The following is a 27,887-nucleotide window of genomic DNA, read 5'->3' as shown; positions in this document are numbered from 1 at the left end:
CGAGTGGCTTACCTTCGCTTGGGATTCAGACACCCAGATCCCTCCATCTGGAGGCTCTGTCTTCAGGATCTCAGAGTTTTCTACATGCAGCAGGAACCAGAGGGAAGAGTAAGAAGTAGAGAAGGCACAGCAGGTTCTTAACAACCTTGTCCTGGAAATGATATACATTCACTGCTGTTCACTTTACATTGGCAAAAGTTAGTGATGTGGACACTGTTGGATGCAAGGGAGGCTGCGAAATGTAAGGGTAGGGCCTTTGCTTACCAGTGACAATGCCACTCTGGAAATGTTGGTGCACAAAAGGCCATCTCTACCAAATACACTACACGTTTACTTGTCTAGGTTCGGTATTGCTTCATGACAATGGGAACTCTATGGAGAAGTGAACTTTTCTACTTATCCCTCATGTAATTCCAGGACACAGAACAGCTGTTGGCTCCTGGTAGATCCCCAATTACTTATTTTAAAAAGGCCATAGATTGGAGGTGGGGAAGGGTTACTGACAGGGTGGGAGTGGAGGCTACCAACGTAGAGTCAGATCATGAAAAACCGCGGCTATCTGTACTTGTGGTCTTCATGAGCACGGGCTTCTCCAAAGCTTGATCTGAATATGACCAGATTACAGGCAAATTGGACTAGAACCCAAGCATTTGGCCCCAATTTTTTTTTTTTTTCCATAAAACCATTTGGACAATAGTTGCACAACAGGAATTTTTCGATTGCCATCCTGTGGCTTTGTAGATAAGCAGCCGTGAATCAGCCAGGACCAAAAAATGTAATTCTGTTTGTTTTAACTGCACTTTTGTACACATGGACTCTGTCCCTCCATGGGAAAGTTTTACTTTGTTCAGTAGGCTGCGTGTGAAATCTGTGGCATAATTCCAAATTATTTTCTTTGGTTTTTTCCTCTGCATGTTCTCCTAGTTTAGACTTGATCTGTTATTACACAGGTGAGTATAAGGCATGAAATACCCTTCATGTACTCTGGATTGAAATGATATTATGGGAATGACTTTGGACTTCCAGCCATGTTCTTCGACTTGAGGCAGCCTCCCTGCCGTGCCATCATTTGAGATCAACCACTGAATTGGGTGAACTGTGGTTTTGATTTGGTAATTCATGTTGGGTTCCTTTAAAATACAACACGACCATGATATATCAAACTAAGAGAATATACACGTGTATATTTGGTCAACATATTGCCAAACATTCAGGTATTTTGAAATGTTACATAATTGACCGAATGCTGGTTGTAATGACATGATCTCTGTACACTTATGTGTTATTAATTGGTCACAAGACTTCTCATAAAAACCACTTACATCATAAAAATCACTCATAAGATGCATCTCCAAAACAGGCTATATAATGTGAATTTTGAAATGTGCATAAAATGCTGGTTTTACAAGACATTTTATTGAACAGTAAGAAAGTATGTTTATCATTTTTTATGTTTATTTTATTTATTTTTTTTAAGAGTGAGACAGCACAAGCCAGGGAGGGGCAGAGAGAGCAGAAAAGAGACACAGAATCCGAAGCAGGCTCCAGGCTCTGAGCTGTCAGCACAGAGCCCAAGGAGGGGCTTGAACCCACTAACTGTAAGATCATGACATGAGCCGAAGGCGGACGTTTAACTGACGGAGCCACCCAGACGCCCCTATGTTTATCATTTGAAGAGCAATCAGTCCAAAGGACTTGTGGTTATAAAGACGCCATCCAGAGCCATCTGAGAGAGAGAAAGAACTTGGTAAAAGTCTGACAAACACCTCAAGCTCTTACTCTGGAATATTTTTGTTTGAACAAAGACATGCTAGCTTCAGTTTATTTTATTAAATAATTTGTGTCTTGAGGCAAAATTCTTTCTGAAACATCCACATGGGCTTCGGGCCCCATCATATGCTATTTACTATATAACTGAAGAATAACTACTTCTACACCCCAGAATGGGAGATGGGAACAAATATGAAGTCTCCTCATCCTCTAATATTATTGAACCTGTTATCCTAGTGAAAGGAGAAGATGAAGGGAAACTTAGAGATATTTACATTCTTTTTTTTTTTTTTTTTTAATTTTTTTTTCAACGTTTATTTATTTTTGGGACAGAGAGAGACAGAGCATGAACGGGGGAGGGGCAGAGAGAGAGGGAGACACAGAATCGGAAACAGGCTCCAGGCTCCGAGCCATCAGCCCAGAGCCTGACGCGGGGCTCGAACTCACGGACCGCGAGATCGTGACCTGGCTAAAGTCGGACGCTCAACCGACTGCGCCACCCAGGCGCCCCGAGATATTTACATTCTTAATGCTGTATACCCAAAGCCAGTTTGGTTTTCCTAGGTGATCCATTTTTACGTAAGAAAGTGGAAAAAAATCATTCACGTGTCCTTCCCTTATTGATCTTGGTTTTGTTTGTATCTAAGGAGGATAAAAATATCTGCCCCACATCCTGCCCAGCAGGTGTTTATAAGGATGAGGATGTTATAATACTTTGAAAAAGTACAGTGCACTGTAGCTCCAAGTGGTAGTGTTGCTTTTTGTCTCCACTGTTGGAAGACCCAATGGCTCCCTAATTGGCTGATTATAAAAATTGTCTTGAGAGCTTTATATTTAAGGAGATTCCTGGGCTCATCTTCAGCGATTCTGACTCAGTAGTTCTCTAGAAAGGCCTAGGGAATATTTTAAGTGCTTTCCAGGTAATTTTGGCGATTAGCCAAATGTGGAACTACTGGTTTTGGAAAATTTCTCCTTTAAGAGTAAGTACTGTCAATAACGTGGGGCGCCTGGGTGGCTCAGTCGGTTGGGTGACCGACTTTGGCTCAGGTCACGATCTCACGTTCCGTGAGTTCGAGCCCCGCGTCGGGCTCTGGGCTGATGGCTCAGAGCCTAGAGCCTGCTTCCAGTTCAGTGTCTCCCTCTCTCTCTGCCCCTTCCCCGTTCATGCTCTGTCTCTCTCTGTCTCAAAATAAATAAACGTTAAAAAAAAATAATGTATATTTCACTTTATTATTCACATGAAAGGAAAAATATTGATTGATGGTTCTAATAATAGCACGATCAATTGATCTTAGGAAGGCAATATGTGTTTAGTGGAAAAGTTCTGGAGTTGGGTGTTCCTGAGTGTGAATCCTGATTCTATATATAGCTTTAATGCTTATAAATCCATTTAGTAAGTGTAAGTTGGGGTAATTTCCCTGAGCTTCAGTTTCATTGCTTTAAAAAAAATTTTTTTTAAATGTTTATTTATTTGAGAGAGAGAGAGAGAGAGACAGAGTGAGAGTGGGGGAGGGACAGAGAGAGAGAGGGAGACACAGAATCCAAAGCAGGCCCCAGGCTCCGAGCTGTCAGCACAGAGCCGGATGAGGGGCTCAAACCCACAAACCGTGAGTTCATGACCTGAGCCAAAGGCAGATGCTCAATCGACTGAGCCACCCAGGTGCCCCAAGTTTCATTGCTTCTAAAATAAGGATAATGATGCCTACCTTGCAGGGTCTTTGGGAGAATTATATTGGATAGCTAATGAAAGGCTGATGGAACAAACAAGTCTTTATTAAAAGGTCATTCCTTTCCTACTCTTCTAATAACTTGATTTATTTTGAGTTACTATCTCTACATTTTTACAAGCGAGAAATAGTTAAAACAGATTAATTGTAACTATATACAGTGGTCCTTTTTTGCTGTACCTTGTATCTTTTTAATTGATATTTCTTGGATTCAGGGGCTTAAATGTAGAATCATGATTGCTGGTTGTTTTCAAAGTACACCGTGTCCTAACAGTGCTATATTAATTTTGTGGCAGAGTGAGAATGTTGGCAGTAAATCCTGAATTCTAGGGAGGTGGGTGAGCTCCAGTGCGATGAATGACCCATTAATTTATGAGAAGCTTGGGTACACGCTGCAGGGCAGGACAGAGCTGAAGGCACCGGACCATAATGTGGTTAAGTATTAAACTTTGAGTAGCAATGTGGAAGAGGTCTCCATGGCATTCCTGTGGAATGTTTTAAGTAAACTTTTAATGAGTCACCATTATTAATGAACGGCTGATCTTTCCTCCTTAGGATCTTCATGAAAGTGATCTTCCAAGAATGCCTCTTGTGTCCTAAGAGTTCTCAAAGTTGAAAGGAAAATAGTGAAAAGCAGCAGGGAAGTCCAAAATTTATTTGTGATTGGTTGGGTCTTAGAGACGGGGAATCGGTCTTTAATCCGTCTTTCATTTGCCGAACCTAGTATCTTTCCAAATGATTTCAGGCACGCCTTGAGGAATCTGAAATTCCAAGAAAATCTATTTGATTTCAGCTTCTTTCCAATGCCCATCACTGGCAGATGTTAGCACCTGTTTCTGTTCCAAAGCCTCTCTTAGGAGGTTTCTCTGCCTCTTGAGGTATTTGCATTCTTGTATAAGACCACATAAAACAAACAAGAAGCCTACCCAGAACATGGACTATTACACTATTTCATTATTGATTAAGAATTAAGTATTACTTGGCTGGAAACATTCAAACAGTTTTGAATTTTGAAATTTCCGTTTTTATTGGGTGGATCTAAGGTGCATTTCAGAAGTTACTTCTCCCTCTTCTTATGGGTGATGCATAATAATGGATATGACAGTACAATTTTGATAGATATTAAAAATGTCATCAGGGGGCGCCTGGGTGGCGCAGTCGGTTAAGCGTCCGACTTCAGCCAGGTCACGATCTCGCGGTCCGTGAGTTCGAGCCCCACGTCGGGCTCTGGGCTGATGGCTCAGAGCCTGGAGCCTGTTTCCGATTCTGTGTCTCCCTCTCTCTCTGCCCCTCCCCCGTTCATGCTCTGTCTCTCTCTGTCCCAAAAATAAATAAACGTTGAAAAAAAAAAATTAAAAAAAAAAAATGTCATCAGGTTCTTCCCCTGGCCTTTCATTCCCGCTGGCATGTAAGAAAGAGTAAAGGGAGAATTTTTGTTAAAGAAATGGGGGAAAAATCACACAGAGAGAAAGGCAGAGATGATCTTTGTAAGCAGACTATGAACTAAAACTGTTTTTTTCCTCTCCAAATCCACAGAGGCAAGATAAACAGCACCTCTAGATATTAAGAAGAGTAAAGCAAGTTATGGGGACCCAGAGGCTAGAGAAGAGTTATACGAGCTACTGACGATGCCAAAGAATTTTGGAAAATTTTGGAATTTTCAGGTCAGAAGAAGGTAACAATCAATGGGAGGCAAGTTCTGAGATGAAATGGATCTATATATGATATAGATGTGTATATATGTATATGTATATATGTATATATATGTGTGTATAGTGTATCTTTCAGGCAGACTATCTGGGGTGTCATCAACAAAAGAAAGAAGCTTAATCACTGAAGACTTTGGCCCTGTGGAGTCAAGAGTGGGGTTCTTTTGTTGACCAGGTGGCCTGGCATTGTCTTTAGGTGGAAAGGGGTCAAAGTCAATAATCTGCAGAGGGTACAGAGAAAAAAGCACGTGAGGAAGCCTGAACCCATCACAGAGTAATAAAATGTTTGTTGAGCTGAACTATTGACCTGGCTAGTAACTGGAACAGCAGTAACAGAGAGCTTCTCAAGGTCAGTCTCAGACATAAAAAATGGTGAAGTTGGGACCCTTACAGCTTACCCGCATCCCAAAGATTGATGACATAGATTGGAGATACGAGGAAATCACATCTAAGAATAGGTCCTAGCGTTATGCTTTCAGATACTTGCTTACAAAAGTTAGGGCTTCATTTCCTTAATTTCAAAAAACGGAATTAGTGATTAAACAAGGTGTTGTCGGGGACGCCTGGGTGGCTCAGTCGGTTAAGCATCTGCCTTTGGCTCAGGTCATGATCTCACACTTTGTGGGTTTAAGCCCCGTGTCCAGCTCTGTGCTAACAGCTCAGAGCCTGGAGCCTGCTTCGGATTCTGTGTCTCCCTCTCTCTGTGCCCCTCCCCCGCTCATGTTCTCTCAAAATAAATAAATACACATTAAAAAAACAAAACAAAATGAAAAACCAAGGCGTTGTCCTACCACTTGAGGTGAGCAGCTACTGGGAATGCTGCAAATGTAATTCTTTTCTTTTTTTTTTTTTTAATTAAAAAAATTTTTTTAACGTTTGTTTTTGAGAGAGACAGAATGTGAGCAAGCAAGGGGCAGAGAGAGAGAGGGAGATACACAATCGGAAGCAGGCTCCAGGCTCTGAGCCATCAGCACAGAGCTGGCTGGACTTGCTCGAACCCACGAACAGTAGTGAGATCATGATCTGAGCCGAAATCGATGCTTCACCGACTGAGCCACCCAGGTGCCCCAAGTGTAACTCTCTTCAATGCAGATTGAAGCCATGGGTGCCTTTCACTCACAGGTCTGCTATAAAATTGCCTGTGACTATCTGTGACATTGTACTATGACCGTGGGGCAGGGAGAGGTTTCCATAACTTCCTGGCTTTACCTGTGGAAATAATAACTCAGAGGTTAAGCATGGTCTGTAAAGTCATCTCTTATTATTCCCAAGGGAACTATGCTTTCTGTTAAAACAGCTCATTGCTTTACTGTTGAGCTGTTTCATTCATTCATTCATTCACTCATTCAACATTTAATCTGGGCATTCACCGTCAAACAGGCATGGTGCTTTCTCGTACTTGCAGATTGCATTTGTGGGGATTCTTACTCTGTGACCGGACATGTGATACCATTTAGACAAGAACAGGATGTAAATATGGGAGTAAGATATAGAGGAAGCCTTTTCTTCTTAGGATGAAGGATTTTAGAGATGTAACAACATCAATTAATTTTTGTGAAAAGCCACAACATAAAAGGTTATCTTCCAACGAGGTGATTTGAAGAAAGAGATTTATTTATAGGTTACCAGGGCTCATGATCTGGCTGGGTAACTCATCTTCTCACAAAGAAGTCTCAGGAGAATCTGCCTGGTTTCTAGTCTTATCACGTCCACAGATGGAGGACCCAGCCAACTTTATGTTTACTTTGTAAAAGTCTCTCAACCATGCATAGCTTTTCTAGAGCACAAACCTCAAAAATGCTTTCTATGCCTCCAATGCAGCATTAAATTAAAAGAAAGCGTGTAAAAAAAAAAAAAAAAAAAAGATGAACTGCTTGGATTCTGCTTTTCTTTTTTAAAAAAAAATTTTTTTTTAAGGTTTATTTATTTTTGCAACAGAGAGAGACAGAGCATGAACGGGGAAGGTCAGAGAGAGGGAGACACAGAATCGGAAACAGGCTCCAGGCTCTGAGCCGTCAGCACAGAGCCCAACGCGGGGCTGGAACTCACGGACCGCGAGATCATGACCTGAGCCGAAGTTGGCCCCTTAACCGACTGAGCCACCCAGGTGCCCCCCCCTTTATTTTTTTTTATTTTTCTGCTTTTCTTTTCTTTTCTTTTCTTTTCTTTTCTTTTCTTTTCCTTTCTTTATTTTTTTTTTAATTTGGAAAACAACAATCTTTACTGGCTGAGATCAGCTGCTTGTGTCTCCCCCACCCTCAGGTGTAACAATAGCCAGTGTTTACTGGGGTTACAAGGTGCTAAGTGCTTGACACAGACTGAGTTATTCAATCCTGCTGACACCCCTAAGACATTGCACTATTTCTTTCCCTCTTTTATAGATGAGGACAAAGAGGTACAGAGGCCAGGTAAAGTGGCCAAGATCTCAATGCTAGAAAGTACAGTGTTGGGGTATGAACTTGGGTCCTTGGCTCCAGAGTCGGTGCTCTTGACCACCAGTCTCGGCTGGGTACAACAGGGGCAAAATGGGTGCTTATGATGTGTTAGTTCCCTCCTACGCTCGTGTCTGGATTTATCTCCAGAGGCCACCGCTGCCTTGTTAAAAATGAGAAGGGAGTTAAAGTGAAAATGTCAGAGCCAAAATGATACCTGGTATTCTTATTACTCTTTGGTCAAGGGCCCTGATGTGAATGTGTTGGGGGCTGGAGTGCGGCACAGGGCAGAGGCAGAAAACAAAGTTCTTTAGGGCAGATGTCAGCCCCAGGATATACTATCCACGCGAGCCCTCCAATTTAACACGTAGCAGGCCTGGTCTTAGCTCATTGACTTATCTCTGACTTACCTCAACATTGACCCTGGTGGTGGAGGTGTGGAGGTGGTGAGGCAGGGAGAGAGAAAGAGAGAGAACTGAGAGCAGGATGAATTCGGATGAGATTTCTTCAAAAACAGAGACATAAGGGAAATTCAGAATAGATGGCAATGGCAGAAGTAAAGAATGTGGTAATTCTAAAGACATTTAGAAAGAAATGTCCAAAGAATGCCTCTTCTCAGACTTAGGGGCTTCGAACCTGATCACTGGGGAGGCTCGAGATAATCCTCATTTCTGTAGGCGTAGAAATGTGTGCGAGGAGCATTAGGTTAGGGCAAATGCGTTCAGTGTTTTCTGGAAAGGAGAACAAGCAGGCAACTGGGGTTTGTCTGGAGCCAGCCTCCCATTGGCAAGCTGCTGAAGGCTGATGGCATCTAGCCAGCAATGCTTCCTTCAATATCTGAGACAGAAAAGTGGCCTCACCAAAATGAAGCTTTTTGGTGGTTTCAGAAATATCCATGCCAGCCAGAAGTGAGTCTTGCACACATTACACTAATCCCTTGGCAACCACAGCCAGTACCATCTGAAGTCTCCATTTCCTCCTGACTAGCAGGGCTAAAAACTGACATTCTGGGCTCTGAGGGAAAAGTAAAGCATTAGATGTGTTACTTTTTGCTACCCGCACAGCAGACTTCCAGTAGAGAGGTCGCTCCACCATCCGCGCGTCTCAAACGTATTCATCTGCATCACCTTTCGGTAAAAAGCCAATTTTCATCGCCTGGAAAAGCCATTGTGTGACCCGCAAGGAGCTGGCCTCAGACCTGGCAAGGCAGGCTTTCGAACAAGGTTATTATCATTGAGCAAAGAAAAAAAGTCAAATGTTTGTTTTTTTTCTTCATTAATATCTACAATGTTTGCCTTTTGCCATTCAGGATTTAAATAAATATACTCAGTGATGGACATTTACGTCAGTCACTTAATTTTCTTTTCAGAGTATGAACGGGGCCGGAATGAAAGCCAACTGTTTTATCAAGGTCGTTTTTTTCCAACTGCCTCTGACAGCCTCTGATCTCCTGAATGTGCTATGCCAGGAAGAGCCAACTCCAATATTCCAAGCGTGCCTCATCGTAAGAGAAAGGAGATGTTACAGTTGTTTACAAGACTTTGCTTTAAAGGTCCTCGTGATAGGTCTGTTCTAAATAAAGCGTCTCTTTTGCTTTTCAAAATCGTTTGCATGCACTGTTTTCAGGAATGAGTTTCCATACGATGTGCTGCTTGGACACTAGAAGTTATCCTTGTACAGGAACTCCGAGGCGATTTGAAGGACACATGTCCCTGCTGAGCCCTTGCTGCTCAGAGATAAAATCCCCACAGGTGAGCATTGTCCTGCCCTCCTTTTCTGGCCAGAACTCTCGGTCCTGATCCTGTCAGGTGCTTCTCTGAGGTCTGGGAACTGGTAGAGAGGTGAGATGCGACTAGAGGCCTGGTGTCATGCAAGGAACCAGGCCAGCCTTGGGCTTGATTATCCCGAGGACCAAGCCCACACCCGCCATGGACTGGATTTGAGAACGTGAGTCTTTTTTTTTATTTTTTATTTATTTAAAAAAAATTTTTTTTTTCAACATTTTATTTATTTTTGGGACAGAGAGAGACACAGCATGAACGGGGGAGGGGCAGAGAGAGAGGGAGACACAGAATCGGAAACAGGCTCCAGGCAGCCCAGAGCCCGACGCGGGGCTCGAACTCACGGACCGCGAGATCGTGACCTGGCTGAAGTCGGACGCTTAACCGACTGCGCCACCCAGGCGCCCCGAGAACGTGAGTCTTTAATGCCTGTGAGGCATGGTTATCTTACTAGGAAGACAGAGCCAGTCACACATACTTCACAGGGTTCTGGTCAAGATTAAATTCTTCCCTTCCCTCCCAATCCTCAGTTAGGTTTGCATAACTGCTGTCCTGTTCAGGCTTCAGTCCGCAGCTGAGATGTCACCTCTTCCAGAAATCTTCCCTGTGTCTGGGTAGGAATCCTCCTATGGTCCCTGAGATCACTCTTTTCTCTGCCATAGTGCTTTTCATGCCATATCATATTGTGTCTCTTACCCATTAAACAGTAAGCTCTGTGAGGACAGGAAACAGATATATCTTGCTTATCTGATGCACGTCGTAGTGTTGGGTACATGGTCAGTTCTTGATGCTTGTGGAATGGAATTGAATTAAAGGTTAGTGTACATGTGGCTATGGTGGTAGCTCTTTTCCTATCCTTGTTATTTCTTTCTTTCTCTCTTTCTTTCTTTCTTTCTTTCTTTCTTTCTTTCTTTCTTTCTTTCCTTCCTTCCTTCCTTCTTTCTTTCTTTCTTTCTTTCTTTCTTTCTTTCTTTCTTCTTTCAAGTTTATTTGATTTTGAGAGAGCGTGCACGAGAGAGAGAGAGAGAGAGAGAAGGGGAGGAGGGACAGAAAGAGAGATGGAGAGAGAATCCTAAGCAGGCTCCACGCTGTCATCACAGAGCCCAATTCGGGGCTTGAACTCATGGACCGTGAGATCACAACCTGAGCCAAGATTAAGAGTCACATGCTTAACTCACCGATCTGCATAGGTGCCCTCTACCCTTCCTCTTTCTTGAGCACATCACAACTACAGGTGGACAATTAATAGTGGCCATTTGCTTCCAGGGACGGATTTCTCTTCTGTCCACATGGATGCCTAATGCTGGAACTGTCTGATTTCTCTGTCTTCACAGAAAGGTTATTTATGCATAACATTGCTTCCTGTTTGCATCAAACAGTCTCGCTTTGGACACTTCCTGAAACTTTATTAAAAATTGACTTTTCGGTGTGGCTCTGAGACTGATCCTCTCAGGAATGAGTGGTTAGATGGTAAGTCGCTGCATAAGTGGGTCTCGCTGGTGGGGAGAAGAGGAGAATAGGGCATGGGAGGGAGAGGCTGGGTTAGATTTCGGGGGTGGGGGAGAGACCAAACTGGGAAGAGATATGATACAGGTAACACTGACCTCAGCATCCGCATTTGGCAAACTAAAATATCGAAAATAAGAAGATACGCGTCAGTTCGTCACGGGTGTTTTCTTCTGAAAAGGCTGAGGAAGAGGAAAAGGTAAGATAGAGGGTTGTAGCAAAGGGGGAATAAAAAGCTGCTAGGCCACCATTTGACCTTAAGACCAAATGAGGCCTGTCTTGGAATAACGGTGGTGTGGGTTTTTCCCCATACTGCTTGGCCCGTAACTACCTCACTGTGACCTCACCTGTGCCTGCCCACTCCTGTCACCTGCCTCCACTGCTGACTCAGGGAAAGCTTTTTTGATTGCTGCAAAACTTGGCCGGGTTTGAAGGGTTTAGGTTCTTGGGAGAAAAAGGTCAGTTCTATTGCCAATTCTAAGTTATGGGGACCTTCTTTAATCGTAATGATTAACTTCATGGCTCAAGATCACGGAGACATGAAAATTCAAGTACCTCTCAGGCTATTTAAAGTAAGCCCTACTTCTCCCCAGGGATTACTGGGAAAGTTCACGGAGGAAAGGGAAAAGGGAAAAGGAAAATAAGTCACCATGCCCTCAGAGGATGGAAAATGAAGAAGTTTCTCTGTAGCTTAAGTTAATAAACAGAGTTCAAACCACCTACACTGAGATCTAGGTCCTCAGAAAAGGCATAAGTTAAGGAGGAATTGAAGGTTTCAGTGACTGAGTTTAAGAGAGCTGTGGTTGAAGGGTTGAGTAGTGAGTACTCGGCTGTTGGAGTATGAACAAGGAGTATTCATTTGGGGGGTGACTGCACCCTCTCCCCCCTGACGCAAAGCGTAGGGAACGCCACCAGCCATCCACAGCTCTTGTTTGCTTGCTTTGGTTGCATTTACCAACTGTTTATTTCTATTTCTTTTTTGTTTTGTTTGTTTGTTTGCTTGTTTAGTCATACCAGTTTTATATGTACTACCAAATAAACCGCTTCAATATATTTGTGTCTTTCAAGGATCGTGGCTCCTCCCCAATCCAAGAGTCACCATTGTTAGCCCCTAATATCTTCCCACCTCCACTGACTCAGGGCACCTTCCTACCTGAGACTCCTTGAGGCATCACCTTGAGATGGCAGCTTCTCTGTGCTTAAGGCAATTACATCTGGTTTCCAGTATAAACTTTCAGTGACGGCTCCTTTGGCTCTTATCAGCTGATCACGTCTGTACATCGGCTTGCTGGGTAGCTCAGATCTGGGTACAGAGAGAATGGGCAGGGGTGAATGGGAAGGGAAAGGTAGTTTGGGAATCGGGAATTCTTCAAACGAAAAGTGCAGGGCTAAGTAGGCAGAATGTGCTGTGATCATCAGAACTGAGTGCCAGATGCACCCTGGAGTCTGGCCAAAGAGCACTGACAGGGGAATGTGGACCAGGCAGAAGGGAGTGACCTTTTTCTGTTTCTTCCCCCTGCCCCCTCCCCTCATTTAAGACACAGAATATTGTATTCAAACCCATCAGAGACATGGGCCATTTGGATCATTATGTTGGGTTTCGAAGCATAGGTCGGGAATTGTATACGAGAGTGCACAGCGCTGGGTACAAAGGAACCGATTAGACCACAGCTTCCCAAAGTTTAGAAGAGAATAGGCTTCCCTGGAAAGGCAGCACCTTTGTGACATCTTAATCTTCCTCAGTCTTCTCAGTCAACTTAGTATTCTCTCCTTCTTCCTCACCTTCTCCTTCAGCAGAATCCACACCAACCTCCTCATAGTCCTTCAAGTTTTCCCATAGACCACAAGTCTGACTGGATATGTGCCAACTGTGCCTTTGTTCACGTGTGTGTGTGTGTGTGTGTGTATGTGTGTGTGTGTGTAAGAACACAGGGGAAGGAGAATTTTCTGATGCCCATGAGGACATGGCTGCCCTTCAGGAAGGAGTGATCTTACTTCGAAATTCCCCCTGCAAAGTGCCTTCTCTTCTAGATAAGGACGGTTAAATGAATATTGCTGACTACCTAGCTGGATTTTTTGTTCTCCTATAGTGAAGAAAGTATTCTAAAGCCTTTGACTGCATAGTCATTAAAAAAATACATATCACTTAAGTGATTGAGATTGAGGCGGGGGTGGGGAGGGGGGAGGATTCTCATTTATGTATACGGGAAAAAGAATCCAAGGAAGGAAAATGTCAAGGTTCTCTGTCAAGAGATGAAGACAGGAAACAGGAAAATATAAGCTCTTCATCTAAAAGGGTAGCCCTTGTTATCCCATAGCTCTCCTCAGTTTGGGGTATAAGGAGGCAAAATATGAGAGAGAAGACTGAGGGGATGAGGGAAAGACCAGAAACTCTACGTCTGTGGCATTCTCCAGGATGGGCACAATCCCAGAGTGAAAATGCCATTCTCCCAATATTGGATATAATTTGGTTGTGAGGCCTATTGCCCTATAAAGTCTCTGGGCTCCTCTGCGTCAGACCTCTGGGTCCTACTTCCTTGTTTTTTTTTTTTTTTTAACTTGTATTTATTTTAACAGAGAGAGAGAGAGAAAGAGAGAGAGAGAGGGAATGTGCATGTGTGCACTTGAAGGGGTGAGACAGAGAGAGAGGGAGAGAGAGAATCCCACGCAGGCTCCAAGCTCAGTGCTGACCCTGATGTGGGGCTCGATCTCACGATGGTGAGATCATGACCTGAGCTGAAGTCAAGAGTCAGATGCTTAACTGACTGAGCCACCCAGGCGCCCCTTGTTTTTATTCTTTAGCTAATATACTTCTTAGCGCTTTGCAGTGGCTTGCTCAAGTTTATTGTTTGCCAAATAGTGGTTAACACACTAAGTGCTTACTAAACCAGAGCATCCTTTTTAAAAAAATTTTTTAATGTTTATTTATTTTAGAGAGAGAGACAGACAGACAGACAGAGAGCAGGGGAGGAACAGAGAGAGGGAGACACAGAATCTGAAGCAGGGTCCAGGCTCTGAGCTGTCAGCCCAGAGCCCGACACAGGGCTCGAACCCATGGACCACGATATCATGACCTGAGCCGAAGTTGGACACTTAACTGACCGAGCCACCCAGGCACCCCCAGAGCATCCTTTTCTAACTAAATGATTTTAACTAAAATATTATATAAAATATACTTTTAAAAATTAAGCAAACCATAAATGAGAATCAGGACCAACTGTCTCCTAGTTTCTCCCATTTGTATTAAGGGTGAGGCAGACATCATGATGCTCGCTATAATGCTCCCACCTTAAAATTTCATTTACTCAGTCAGCAAACATTCATTGTGTGCTTGGTAAGTGCTTGGCCAGTGCAGGGTGCAATGGCGTGCAAATAAAACACTCTGCTCACCCTTTTGGCACACAGGTCGGGTTGGAAGAAACACCGATTAAATAATCAAACCAGGCTATGATTCTAAACCATGATATGTGCTACAGAGGGAAAGTGTCACACACTTATATATTTCCCTGACGAGTGGAGAAACAGGGGGCTGATTTCATAGCAATGCCAGGCCCTGGATCAAACAAGGTGGGCTTAATGGAAATCTACATCTAAAGGTTATTCTTTCTGGTATGAAGTTGGGAAGAGAAGAGCGAGGATAAACTCAACTACTGAAGACTTGGATGGACAGTAAGAATTTTATTAGACTCAGGGCAATATTACTTTGCCCAATAAAGCTGGTGGCAATCCTCTTAATGGGTCAGTGAGCATCCAAGTGAAACCGACCTAACTTTGGCTCCAAGTCTGTGAGGTCGAGGCATTTTTAAGATCCATCCTTGGAGAAAAATTAACTTTACAAAGGCTCCGCCGAGTTTCAGATGATATTAAACTGCCTTCCTTTCATTAGGAATAACATTCAATGCATTAAAATGAGCACTGGCAGTAAAAAATTTAATTAAAATAATAACTACTGTAACAGCCCAAATAAAACAAATGATAAAAAAATCTAATTAAAAGAAGAGTGGCTACACACACATATTTTAACCCTTCCGTGGGATTTTAAAAACGTCTTCCATAAATTCCCAGGAAATTAGAGTTCCAATTTTATGGCGAAAGGATACATTCTTAGTCCATAAAAGTGATGATATTTTGTTTAAACTCCAGAGTTTATATATAACTTTTATTATAAGTTGAAGTGGTCATGCAGAAATTTTCATACCGAAGACAGATAAGAGAAAGTTGATTTGAGGGCTAAAATCTATTACTTCCTTTATGATCATATTCTCATAGGATCATATTTTAAATTCATCACGTGTACATTCCCCATGTCAATTTTTCTTTTCAGGCTGAAAGAAACTTCACTTCCCCTCTCTCCTGATATCTGAGCCCATGCCCACCATCTCTCCACTGGTCACCTGTCCCTGTGTGACTTCACACACTAATCTGTATAACTTGATTTTGGAGGCCTACAGACCAATAATGCAATAAAGGAATTTGTAATTAATTTCAGTGGGAGACTCTTTACCAATATTTCCCTCTCATTCTTCATGACACTATGTCTATAAGAGGTATTGATTAGTGCTCAAATGAGGGCTTAAGCCATAGCTACATACGTTAAAGTGAGTTTTTGGTAATGTCTCACGGTTCTGTTTAATAATTTCTTTAACATTAGTAGCTTTATGCTAGCCAGGCTGACAGTTTTTTTAATGTCTTTTAAAAAAAGTTTTTAAGGTTTATTTATTAACTTTGAGAGAAAGAGAGAGAGAGAAAGAGAGAGAGGGAGAGAGAGAACAAGCTGGGAAGGGGCAGAGAGAAGGAGAGAGAGAGAGACAATCCCAAGCAGGCCCCACACTGTGAGTGTGGAGCCTGATATGGGGCTTGAACTCAAGAACCACGAGATCATGACCTGAGTCGAAATCTAACGTTGGATGCTTAATTGACTGAGCCACCAGGGTCCCCCAGGCCGACATTTTTTTTTATAGGCTGAATAATTTACTTAAGTTCAAAAGGCCTGGGCATTCTCAGGAGGCCCCCAGTACTGCTGTCACTCATGCACGTTTGGCAATATCCACTGGCCTTTGCATCGCCCAGCTTCCACGCTATCTATAGAGGAGTGACTTTCTTTCCGAAAGATGGGGTGTGAAGATGGTTTCCAACTGCATGAAGACAGTAACAGCAGGTTTTACGGGTTCGATCTTCACGTGGGATCCTGTTTCTTTAATCATGGGCCGTGCCTAGGAATTCTGTTTCTGTTGCAGCTTGATAAAGTGTCAGACAACCAATCAACAGTAGACCTTTCTCTTCAAAGAGATTGTACGACGCTTATCGGAAAGACTTACGGGTCTTGGCTTCTGTGTCTATCTGCTCTCTATCCCGACCAATTATCAAGCCCAGCTGTGGGAAAACATCTGCTACACCCTGTAGCTCTATATACTACTCACCAAATATTAAACTGGATCAGAAAAATGGATTGGCAGGGAGTATAGAGGTATTATTCCTTTTTAAAAAAAATGTTTATTTCTTTATTTTGAGAGAGAGAGAGGCAGAGAGAGAGAGGAGAGAGAGAGAGAGAGAGAGAGAGAGAGAGAGGGAGGAGGGGGGTGGGAGAGAATCCCAAGAAGGCAGGTTCCGTGCTGTCAGGGCGGAGCTTGACTCGGGGCTCGATCTCATGAACCATGAGATCATGACTTGAGCCGAAATCAAGAGTGGGATGCATAACTGACTGAGCCACCCAGGCGCCCCAAAGATGTATTATTTCTATTTTATATTTTCGGTTGTGCGCTTGTCATTTACTGAAAGAAGCCGCAAGGAATAGCCAAAGCAGAGTGTTTTGCATACTTCGCCTCGACTCTGACTATATTACTGAGGGCATTGTCTGTCATAATTCTTAACATCCAAGTGAGTAATTTCTTTTAGACTTAAGTACCAAATACGTTTTGCTCTCTCTAGGACATCAGTGCTTTTCTCCTCATGGACAATGCATGTAACTGTAGTTACAGTTAACAATGTAACTGACAACATTTCCATTTTTACTTCCGGTGACAAGTAACTTAGAAACACTTCAGAATCAAGTACTGTTACTCTTTTGGACCTCTTGGCCTATAAATTGGAGTTCTAATGTTTCCCTCTGATTCTAACAATATAATCTGCTTTATATCTTTCTTGGTGTTTAATTTAATTTAATTTAATTTAAATTTTTTCTGGCATATGTTACCTTTAGGTCACCTCAGAACCTTTGTGATTTAAAGAAGATTATCAATCAGTTAATAAAAAAAAAAGCTAGAATAGAAGTTTCCAGTCATTCTCATAGGTTGTTTTCCTGCACTATTTCTGACAAATGGTCAGGGCCTGTGTGTTTTTTGGATCATCATGTCAGGAGAAGGATGCTGGGAAGAAAAAGCCAGAGTTCTCTGACGTTGGTTTCCCCTGACATCTCCCGCTATCCAAGGCGACTCATTTGTCTCTGAGCCAAACTGCCAGGATTCTCAGAGTCCTGCCTCCTCTTGGAAGTAAAGGGACTGAGGTTTGAAAGAGACAATTTATCTCCTCCATGGAAGCAAAAAAGACCCCTACCTTTGTGGTATAAAATGTTGGAAGTTTTAGGATTAGTTTTCCTATTTCTACCATCAACCTAATTAAACAACTACATTTTGTCTGAAAGGAAGATCAGAGTTATTTTTATAGTTTCACACCTGTACGCAGGGCTCAAGGTTTGCCAACAAAAAGAACAACAAAAAGTACTGGGTGAAGTGGGACATTTGGACAGGACAGATTGCAGCGCACCGTCTCCTCCCTGCCTGTGGAGGTCTGCGCTCAGTCCCAGAGTATCCTCTCCCACCACCCTGCCTTATCCATTTTCCAGGGAGTGTGACTTAAGAAGCAAAAAAAAAAAAAAAAATAAATAAAAATAAAAATTAAAATTAAAATTAAAAACAATTAAAAAAAAATACTATGACAGCAGGGGGCACTTGTGTGGCTCAGTTAGTTGGGCATCTGACTCTTGATTTTGGCTCCGGTCCTGATCCCAGGATTGTGGGATCGAGCCCTGTGTTGGGCTCCATGCTGAGCATGGGATTCTCTCTCTCTCTCTCTCTCTCTCTCCCTCTGCCTCTCTCTCCAGGTCTCTCTCGCTTCAAATTAAAGACAAAAGAACTATGGCAGGTATGAAGGGACCACAGGAGAAAGGAGAAAATTTTACATTTTAGGACCCTTGAAGGCATTGTTTTCTCTGCCTTTTAAACAAGAAGCCCTGCATTTTCCTTTTCCCTTTTTCTTTTAAATTGAAGAGTAACTGACATACAATATTGTATTAGTTTCAAGGGTACAACATCATGATTTGATATTTATGTACATTACAAAATGGTCACCACGATAAGTCTAGTTACCATCTGTCAACATACAAAGTCGTTATAGTATTATTGACTATATTCCCTATGCTGTGCCTTGTGGCCCTGTGTCTTATTTATTTTATGACTGAAAGACTGAACCTCTTAATCCTATTCACCTATGTCATTCATACACCCACGTCCCTCCCCTCTGGGTACCAGTTTGTTCTCTGTATCTTTGAGTCTGTTTCTGTTTTGTTTTGTTCATTTGTTTTGCTTTTTAGAGTCTGCATATAAGTGAAATCATATGGTACTTGTCTTGCTCTGTTTCACTTATTTCACTTGGCATAATATCCTCTAGGTCCATCCGTATTATCACAAATGGCAAGATTTCATTCTTTTTATGGCCAAGAAATGTCCCATTGGGTATAGATATCACATCTTTATCCATTCATCTATCATTGGATACTTAGGCTGCTTCCATATCTTAGCTATTGTAAATAATGCTGTGATGAACGTAGAGATGCATGTCTTTCTGAGTTTGTGTTTTCATTTTCTTTGGATAAGTACCTGGAAGTGGAGTTGCTGGATCTTTTGGTATTTCTAATTTTAATTTTTGGAGGAAACTCCATACTGTTTCCATAGTGGCTGCATGAATTTACATTCCTACTAACCGTGCACAAGGGTTCCTTTTTCTCTACATCCTTGCCAACGCTTGTTATTTCTTGTCTTTTTGATAGTAGCAAGGTGCTCGGCATTTTCATTTTGCAGTTGGCCCAACAATTATGTAGTTGGCTGGGCCTGGGAACTTAGAAGAAAATAGAATCTCCGGCCCCATCCTAGATCTAAATCAGAATGTTCATTTTCAAGATTTCTAGGTAATTCACCTACACACTAAAGTTTGAGAAGCACTGATCTAGAGGTGTGCCATCCCATCTGATAGCCACTGGCCACATGTGGTTATTGAACCCTTGGAATGTAGCTAGTCCAAAGTGAGATGTGCTGAACGTGTAAAAAGCATCCCAGGTTTTGAAAACAGAATGTAAAACATCAACAATTTTTATATCGATTAATGCTGACATGACAACCTTTTGGAGACGTTAGGCTACATAAATATATTATTTAATGTAATTTTACCTATTTCCTTTTCTTCTTTAATGTGGAAGCTATGCAACTTCACATTGCATAGTGGTTTGCATTTGTGGCTCATATTTGTGGCTCACATTATATTTGTACTGGACAGCACTGATTAGATCCTCCTTTCTATTTTTTTTTTTTTTTTTTTTCCATCTCAGCCTACATAGCCTCTGTCACATTCTTTCAGGAACAGATTAAATGAGTGTTATGTTAAAATGCTAATCTAATTCCACCTAAAGTGTTAGGGTCAGTACAGTCATTTAACATGGTACCATTTCTAGATATCATTGAGTTTTAACTGGGATCTTTATGCCCTTATTCTATTGCAATGTTCTATAAGCTTAGCTTACATCAACATCCCCTGGAGGGCTTGTTAAAATGACATTCAGAGTGCTGAATCCTGTCCCCCAAAGTCCCTGACTCGGTCTGTCTGAGGTCAGGCCCAAGAATTTCATTACTAACAAGTTCCCAGGTGATACAAAAGCTGCTCGTGTGGAATCCACACTATTCTCATGGCTCCCGACCCTGGCTACAGGTCAGAATTGCCTGGGTAACTTTTGAAAATTTACTGGTGAGTGCCAAAGCCCCACCTCCAGAAATTGTAATTTAGTTGTTTTGGAATGGGGCTCAGGTAATGAGATATCTATATATCTATATATCTATCTATATATCTATCTCATTATATATATATATACATATATATATGTATGTATATATATATATTTCAGCTATCTTTTTTTAAAGTTTATTTATTTATTTATTTTTAGTAACCTCTACACCCAATGTGAGGCTCAAACCCACGACCTGAGACTGAGAGTCACACACTCTTCCGACTGAGCCAGGCAGGTGCGCACCCCGGTAATGATATTTTCAAAAACTCCCCAGGTGATCCTGTCACGAAGCACAGTTGAGAATGAATGCCTTAATTCAAAAGCAGTGATAAGTGGGAATTATAGGCATTGAGACAGGGCCAGAGTAGAGATGCTTTTCTTTTTTCTTTTCCCTTTGGGGGGATAGAGAGCATACCATATGTTCAATCTTCACCCTAACCTGATGGGACATGTAGGCTGATTTGCATCATTTTAATCTGATGGCGCTTAAGACTGGGTTCCGGGAAATATAGTGATTTGCCCACATTGCACAAGAAGATAACAAGAACTCAGTGCTTCCTTCTCTTTACTTGGAACAGCCTGATAAGCTCCTGAGGTGTTAGGAGGCCAAGACTTAGCATCTGAAGCTTCTGTCTTGTGTTTCCCTGTGTGGCTGGCATCTCTGAAACACGTGGCCCAGGCTGTGCTGTGCGGAGGCATTTGATTCACTTCAGGGAAACTTGGCATCCAACGAAGTTACCATTTTCTCTTGTGGGTCTGATGTATTTGTCAAAAAGATGCATTTACGAAATGATTTAATCTCTTGTGTTTGCCTTCAAGTGATGAGAAAAACGTGAATATGAATTCAGTTTAATGATGAATCACCCACCAGCTTAGCCTAGACCCTGATTGGACTGACTCACTCAGTGTATGACTCATGCGTTCGTCAATTTATATTTTTTGAAGGTGGATCGCTGTGACTCCTGGAAGTGTTGCATTTTCTCCTTAATTTCTGAAAACCATTATTTACTCTTGATAAGAAAATAAAAATAAATTGTAAATGGCTAATGATGAAATATTACACATCTATACATGTACATATACATCAAGACTTTGGCAGGGTGATAAGAAAATAAAATAAGAAAATAAAAATAAAATTGTAAATGGCTAATAATGAAATATTACACATCTATACATGTACGTATACATCAAGACTTTGGCAGGGTGATAAGAAAATAAAATAAGAAAATAAAAATAAAATTGTAAATGGCTAATAATGAAATATTACACATCTATACAGGTGCATATACACCAAGACTTTGGCAGGGTGATAAGAAAATAAAATAAGAAAATAAAAATAAAATTGTAAATGGCTAATAATGAAATATTACACATCTATACAGGTACATATACACCAAGACTTTGGCAGGGTGATAAGAAAATAAAATAAGAAAATAAAAATAAAATTGTAAATGGCTAATAATGAAATATTACACATCTATACAGGTACATATACACCAAGACTTTGGCAGGGTGATAAGAAAATAAAATAAGAAAATAAAAATAAAATTGTAAATGGCTAATAATGAAATATTACACATCTATACAGGTACATATACATCAAGACTTTGGCAGGGTGAAATGCTGTAGTTTCCAAGGTTATGGCTATAAGGTAAAGTAGGTTATTTGTCTTGACTAGATTAGTAGGAAATATGCTTGTTTCTTGACAAATTATTGATGTGCTTGAGCAACCATCCCCAGGTTGTGTATTCTGAGTTGCTTCTCAGTAGTTTGAATGAGTTCAAATGATTGTTCATTTGTTCCTGGTTGTTTTGGTCCAAGGCACCAGTGGTAAAAATCCCCAGTGATTATGAGCATTAACACTGTGAGAATTTTTTTAGTTTAGGTTTCTTAAGTTTTGGCTTAGAGACTTTCATTTCTTGAGTTCTCGAGAAACTACATTTCTTGAGTTTTGGCTTGGATCACAGGGGTCCATTCTCAATATTTAAGGCTATTCTTACTATTTCCTCTTCTCTTTTAGATACTCACAAACAAATTCCATGTTTCCTGGGTTCTACATTTACCGCCACACCATTCTCTTGCTTTCCCTTCTTTCTAGTAGAGGTCAGACTTACACTTCAAGCCAGGCATACTTACCGCTGATGTGGTGTTGCTCATGGCTCTGTTCTTTGGAACAATTACTATCTTTTACCTTGACAGTTATTCATAATACATTGAGAAGATACCTCTTCACAAACCAAATGGTAGGTTATTGGATGGCAGAAATCAATCTTGTATATCAAAGTAGCCAAAGTCATATGCTGATAATTTTAGCAGGATCCTTTAAAATGACCAGAAATACATGTCCTTTTCTTAGGACAACCCATAATATAGAAGATGTTTTAAAATATCTGATATTTCCAAATATTAGTGATGCAGAGAGAACTACATTTAAACATTTTTTTAAGTTAATAAAAATGGAAATGATTGCTTTGAATTTTGTCTCTCTTCATTCCCTAAATTTGTATTGCTGAAGATACTATTTTTTAAGGCTATTTTTACTTTTTTTTTTTTACTTTTACTTTTTATTTTTAAGGCTATTTATTTTTGAGAGAGAGGGAGACAGAGCATGAGTGGGGTAGGGGCAGAAAGAGAGAGAGAGAGAGGGCTTTTACTCAAGAGCAGTGAGATTGTGATCTGAGCGGAAGTCTGCTGCTTAACCGACTGAGCCACCCAGGCTCCCTGAAGATACTATCGATCAGTAAAATGTTTAAAAGAACTCTAATAGGTATGCAGAGAACTTATGTTGTTGTTTTGTTTTTTTAAAAATAAATAACTTGGAGTTTATCTGAAAGAAGTGAGCATGAAAGACTTGGCAAACAACATCAAAACAAGTCGATGTAAATAATTTGTGAAAATAGTCTGCTAAAACTATCTGGAAAAATTTTAAAGTCTGTTTAAGACCTATATAACTGTGTACACAGGCAGGTATCTTTAATTTTCCCAAAGTGATTTTTGGTATATTTGTTTTCTGGTCTATAATAGTCAGAGACTTTTAACTGCAAATAATAGAAACCTAATATAAACACTTGAAAGCAGAAAAATAAATGTTAGGAATCCAGGGTCCCAAGTTTGTTCTCAGAGCTCTGTCTTCTTCTCTTGACTTCTTTTTTACATATTGGCTTTATTTTCATCTATGATCTAAATAAGATGGCTTCTTTTTTAATGGTTAAGAAAGATGGCTATAGGCCACCCCAGATTTCATTTTTCTTATAACTTGCCACCCTAGAGGGAGGAGACTCTTTCTCATACTACTTCTATGTAGGAAATCTCAGAGAAGAGTGCAGTTGATCCTGCTTGGCCCATAGATCTATTCCTGAATCAATCATAATGGAAAGGGGAAGGCTCACTCTGGCGTCTCCTACTAGAGACCAAGAATGGGTAGGGTCAGCCTCACTAAAACCACATAAACCATACTCCTTTAAGGAAAAATGTGTACTGTTATTGGAAGAAAAGAGAGAGCTGGGTTAGATAGACAAGATACAACAGATGTCCACTATTAGGCCACTTCATGTTTTTTTTGTTTTTATAAGCCGTAATTTAGTGATTTTTACATATGTTTTTGAGTGTATGAGCGTTTTTGTGTGTTCAGTTTTTCTTTTTGTTTGAAATACATGCTCATATTCTTTAAAGGAAAGTTCAGTTTTTACTGGGAAACATATTAACTTACATCCAGAGCTCAGCAGGTCTCCAGAGTTTGTCCTTAGCATTGCTTTGGAAGCTATGAACTGTAAATAATCTGGTTAATAACCACATGGAAATAGAGAAGAAAGAAATGGAAATGCAATGTATAAAGGGAGAAATAATTCTTCAATTGTTTCTACAACACTGCCTTACAAAAAGTCCTAAATGTGGGCAAACACTTCCCTGCTATTGCATAAGCCCCCAGGAAGCCTGCTTGTTCCCCCTCCTAATATAACCACCATCCTGACTTCCAACCCCATAGATTAGTTTGCCTGCGAGATCTCAATTTATGTAAATGAAATCATGCAGTATGTACTCTTTTGTGTCTGGTTTACTTCACTCAGTATTATGCTTGTGACATTTCTCTATGTTGTTGAGCGCAATTTGGTCCTTTTCATTACTCTTTGGTATTTCATTGTAGGCATATGTCACATTTTATTTAACATTCTGTTGTTGATGGATATTTGGGTTGTTTCCAGTTTTGGGCTACATGAAAAGGACTGTTATGCACATTTTTACATGCTGTATGGGAAGCATATGTATACTTTTCTCTTGCTTATATACCTAGAAAAGAATTTGCTGGATCATAGTATATGAATATATTTAGCATTAGTAGATGTATCAAATTTATTTTCAAAGTGATTTGTGCCAGTTATACTCCTACCAACAATTAATGAAAATTCGAGTTGTTTTCACATACCTACTAACATTTGATATTATCAGAGTTTTAAATTTTAGCTATGTTGAAGGATTTACATATTTTTTTTCTTATTGTGATTTTAATTTGCATTTCCCTGATGACTAATGTGGTTGAGCATCTTTTCATGTGTTAATTTCATTTGTTTATTTTGTCCCTTGGAGTGCTTGTTCAAGTCTTTTGCCCATTTCTTACTGGGTTCTCTTTTTCATATGGATTTGTAGGAATTCTTTATAAACTCTGGACAAAAGACTACACAAACATACACTCATATTTGTGGCTTGTTTTTTCAAGTCTTTTTTCACACGTTTTTCATAATTTTTTCACAGGTATCATTAAATGAAGGGAAATTCTTATTTTACTAGATTTCAATCTACCGCTCTTTTCTTTTATCAGTAGGTGCTTTGTACATCTTTAAGATTCTTTCTTGGGTATTCTTGGGCCTTTGCATCTCCATATACATTTCACAATCAGCTTGTCAATTTCCATAAAAAGCTTGCTGGTGTTGGGATTGCTTTGAATCAAAATTTTTGGAAGATCTCTCTTAGGAAGTCATGTTTAGACTGAGGCTTGAAGGATTAAAAGGAGCCAGTTATGTAGGGAGAGGGTGGGGAGAAAGAATTTTCTAGGGCAAAGAAAACATAATGTGCAAAGGTTCAAAGTATAATAAAACTTAGCAAAGTTGAGAAACTGAAGGTGACCTGTGTGGCTGAAGAAAAGGGACTGACTGGGGTGTTGTGAGTCAAAGCTCAGATCCTACAGTTTTAAAGGTAACGGTAAAGGATTTGATTAACAAGCAATTAGGAGAGACTAAGAAATTGTTGCCTTGTTTGTTTGCTGTTAACATTTTTTTTTATAAGATTTTACTTTGGCATTTACTCAATTCTCTGTTGTTGTTTTTTTTTTATAGGTCATTTAATTTGAAAAGCCCTCAGAAATTTACAAAGCTATAATTTGATTCTCTTTGAATGAAAACAAAAGTGTAACGTGAGCTTCGTTGGATTCCATGACTCAAATTTGGGCTGAATACATCTATGGGTACTTTCTGAACCCATTCAACTCCCACTATCCCTTGTATTAGAACTCAGTGCACTAAACCATTTCTTTGAAAACTAGGCGAAAATGTACCCCATGTGACTCAGTATATGGTCATTTCACGTCTACTTTCATTCTTCTTTGTTCACTGGGAAGAATCACAAAAGAGATGAGTCAACAGTAAATGCAGGAGTGTGAATCTGTGCCCATTATCCTCAAGCATCCATAGAAACACTTGTAGCTTAGAACTCTTATCAAAAGGCCTTTTGTTATTTCAAGGGCAGCGCTAACATGCACAGTGACTATATGTTTTTGAATGCTTCAAAGAATCTTTTCTATTCTCCAGTAAGAATACAGCTGCCTTAGCAATTGTAACACCACTTCATGTATAAAATGCTCTCCAAGTGAGTCCACACCATTATATTTATGTCAAAATAGTCAACCTTTACAATAGTACTTTGTATCAGAGTGATTACACATGGCTCTAGAAAGTGAATTCTTGTTACTTTGTCTTACTGCCATAAAAAGAACACAGTTCAATAAATAGTCCAGTAGGTTTAAGGACAAGTTACATTGTTAAACACTTTTGAGGATGTAGAGATGATGGAGGCTGGAAAATGAATTGTAAAGGCCTCACCCATGCCTGAGCACAGGGGGGTGGGTGCTCTTACGGAAAATGCTGAAGGACAGAGTGGGAGAAAATTGAAGAAAAAGACACAATTGGGGAGAATTTAATAAACAGGGGTGAGCTATAAATAAAAGTGGTGTTAATCCTTGCTTTTCCCAGCTCTGCTCTGCCTTGAAGCCCTGGCCTCACCAACTGGTGTGGTCTGGAAAAGTCTTGTCCTTTGAAGTCACTTACTGAGTAGGCTGGGGTACATTTCTTCAGAGTACATAGTTAATTCTGGCTCTGAGCTCCACTCTGAGCTCCTGAGCCCTTGTTAGGGTCTAGTCTTTTTTCTGAGGGTATGATCATGTTCCCCAAATTCTCAGTTATAGTCTGGGCTCCATAACCAATGGGGCAGCCTCCTGGAACTCCCATGTTTCTTCCTGCTTGGTTTCTGAATGTGCTTCTGGCAAGAGACTTTCCTCCTGTAGCCCAACTGCCAGGCCTAGGGCCCCTCAGGAATTGGCACTGGCATATCATCCATAGGTTGTCAACTTTCTTGGGCACAGATGTGGATGGTAGGCTTACCATCCTAGCAGTAGGGCCAGTCTAGCTACTTCATTTGTCCCTTAGCTATCATCCCACTTTGAGTTCTCTTTTCATTCCTTAACCAGCCGTTAAGAAGCGTCCTTCAAATTATCCTCACTTCTATAGGTAATTATGCTGGAGTTAGAGTTGCCTTTTTGCCTTTCAGAGTTCCACCATACATTTGACAAACGGTTTCTATATATCCCTAGTCTCCCATTGCTTTTGATCCAAGGCCTCATTACATGGAAAAAAATGGAAGACTGATGTTCATCAGGTTCATAGTTCTTATGTACCCATCTTCCAAAGGAATCTGGCCTCAGAGAACTATCAAGCTTACTGACATCTTAAAACACCATATGGGAGATACTATCTCTCAGAGTTAGTGTTTGTCCTGCCTGCTATTGCATATACTATGAATCAGTGAATAGGACATAACACTATTCTAGTGACAGAAGACACAGGTTTGTGTACAAGGGATGTAAGTTGAAGTGGTTCCTTACATGAAGTTCCTAATGATATACCACCTACACCTAGATTGCATCTAATCTCTGTAACTCTGGGCTCACTTGACTTAGAGATTTCAGATCCTAAGAGATGTATGTGTCTATCAGAAACACAAGAGTATTTCCACCAAATTGAAAACTGAGACTATCACCTGCCTATCTGGGCTCTTTTTTTTTTTCATGGTTTTTTCCCCCAGTTTTATTGAGTTAGAATTAACATATAATATTATGTAAGTTTAAGGTGTCCAATGTAATGATTTGATATATATACATATATCTATGTTGTAAAATGATTATCACAATAAAGTTAATTAACACCTTTATCAACTCACATAGCTACTATTTGTGTGTGTGTGTGTGTGTGTGTGTGTGTGTGGTAAGAACTTTTAAGATTTAACCTTTTAGCAACTGTGGTCACCATACTTTACATTAAATCCCAAGAACTTACTTCTTTTATAATTGGAAGTCGGTACCCTTTGGCCACTTTCACCCATCCCCCTCACGTCCACCCCTGGCAACCATCAACATACTCTCTGTTTCTGTGAATTCAGTTTTTTAGATTCCACATGTAAGTGAGAGCCTACCCTATTTGTTTTTCTTTGTCTGACATATTTCACTTAGCATAATGTTCTCAAAGTTCACCCATGTCCATGGATGAATAATATTCCTGTGTGTGTGTGTGTGTGTATCACATTTTCTTTATCCGTTCATTTGTCAACAGATACTTAGATTGTTTCCACGTCTCAGATCTTGTAAA

The 27,887-nt window shown here is 40.6% G+C and overlaps 1 long non-coding RNA gene across 3 annotated transcripts; it reads left to right on the top strand.

Moving 5' to 3' along the window:
- The first annotated feature begins 5,017 nt into the window (after window positions 1–5,017).
- LOC123609044 lies at window positions 5,018–27,433 on the top strand. Of its 3 annotated transcripts, none has more exons than XR_006717584.1 (4): window positions 5,018–5,172; window positions 9,265–9,389; window positions 10,758–10,889; window positions 25,308–27,433. It is a non-coding gene; the product is annotated as an uncharacterized LOC123609044 (long non-coding RNA). The 3 variants fall into 3 exon arrangements; XR_006717585.1 differs by lacking the exon at window positions 5,018–5,172 and adding an exon at window positions 9,023–9,142; XR_006717583.1 differs by lacking the exon at window positions 5,018–5,172 and having other exon boundaries at window positions 9,023–9,389; window positions 25,308–27,432.
- The last annotated feature ends 454 nt before the right edge of the window (window positions 27,434–27,887 follow it).

Source organism: Leopardus geoffroyi, chromosome B2, assembly GCF_018350155.1.
Source record: "Leopardus geoffroyi isolate Oge1 chromosome B2, O.geoffroyi_Oge1_pat1.0, whole genome shotgun sequence".
Classification (NCBI taxonomy): domain Eukaryota; kingdom Metazoa; phylum Chordata; class Mammalia; order Carnivora; family Felidae; genus Leopardus; species Leopardus geoffroyi.
Note: the sequence above shows the minus strand (reverse complement) of the source record. Positions and strands in the feature narration are given on the sequence as shown.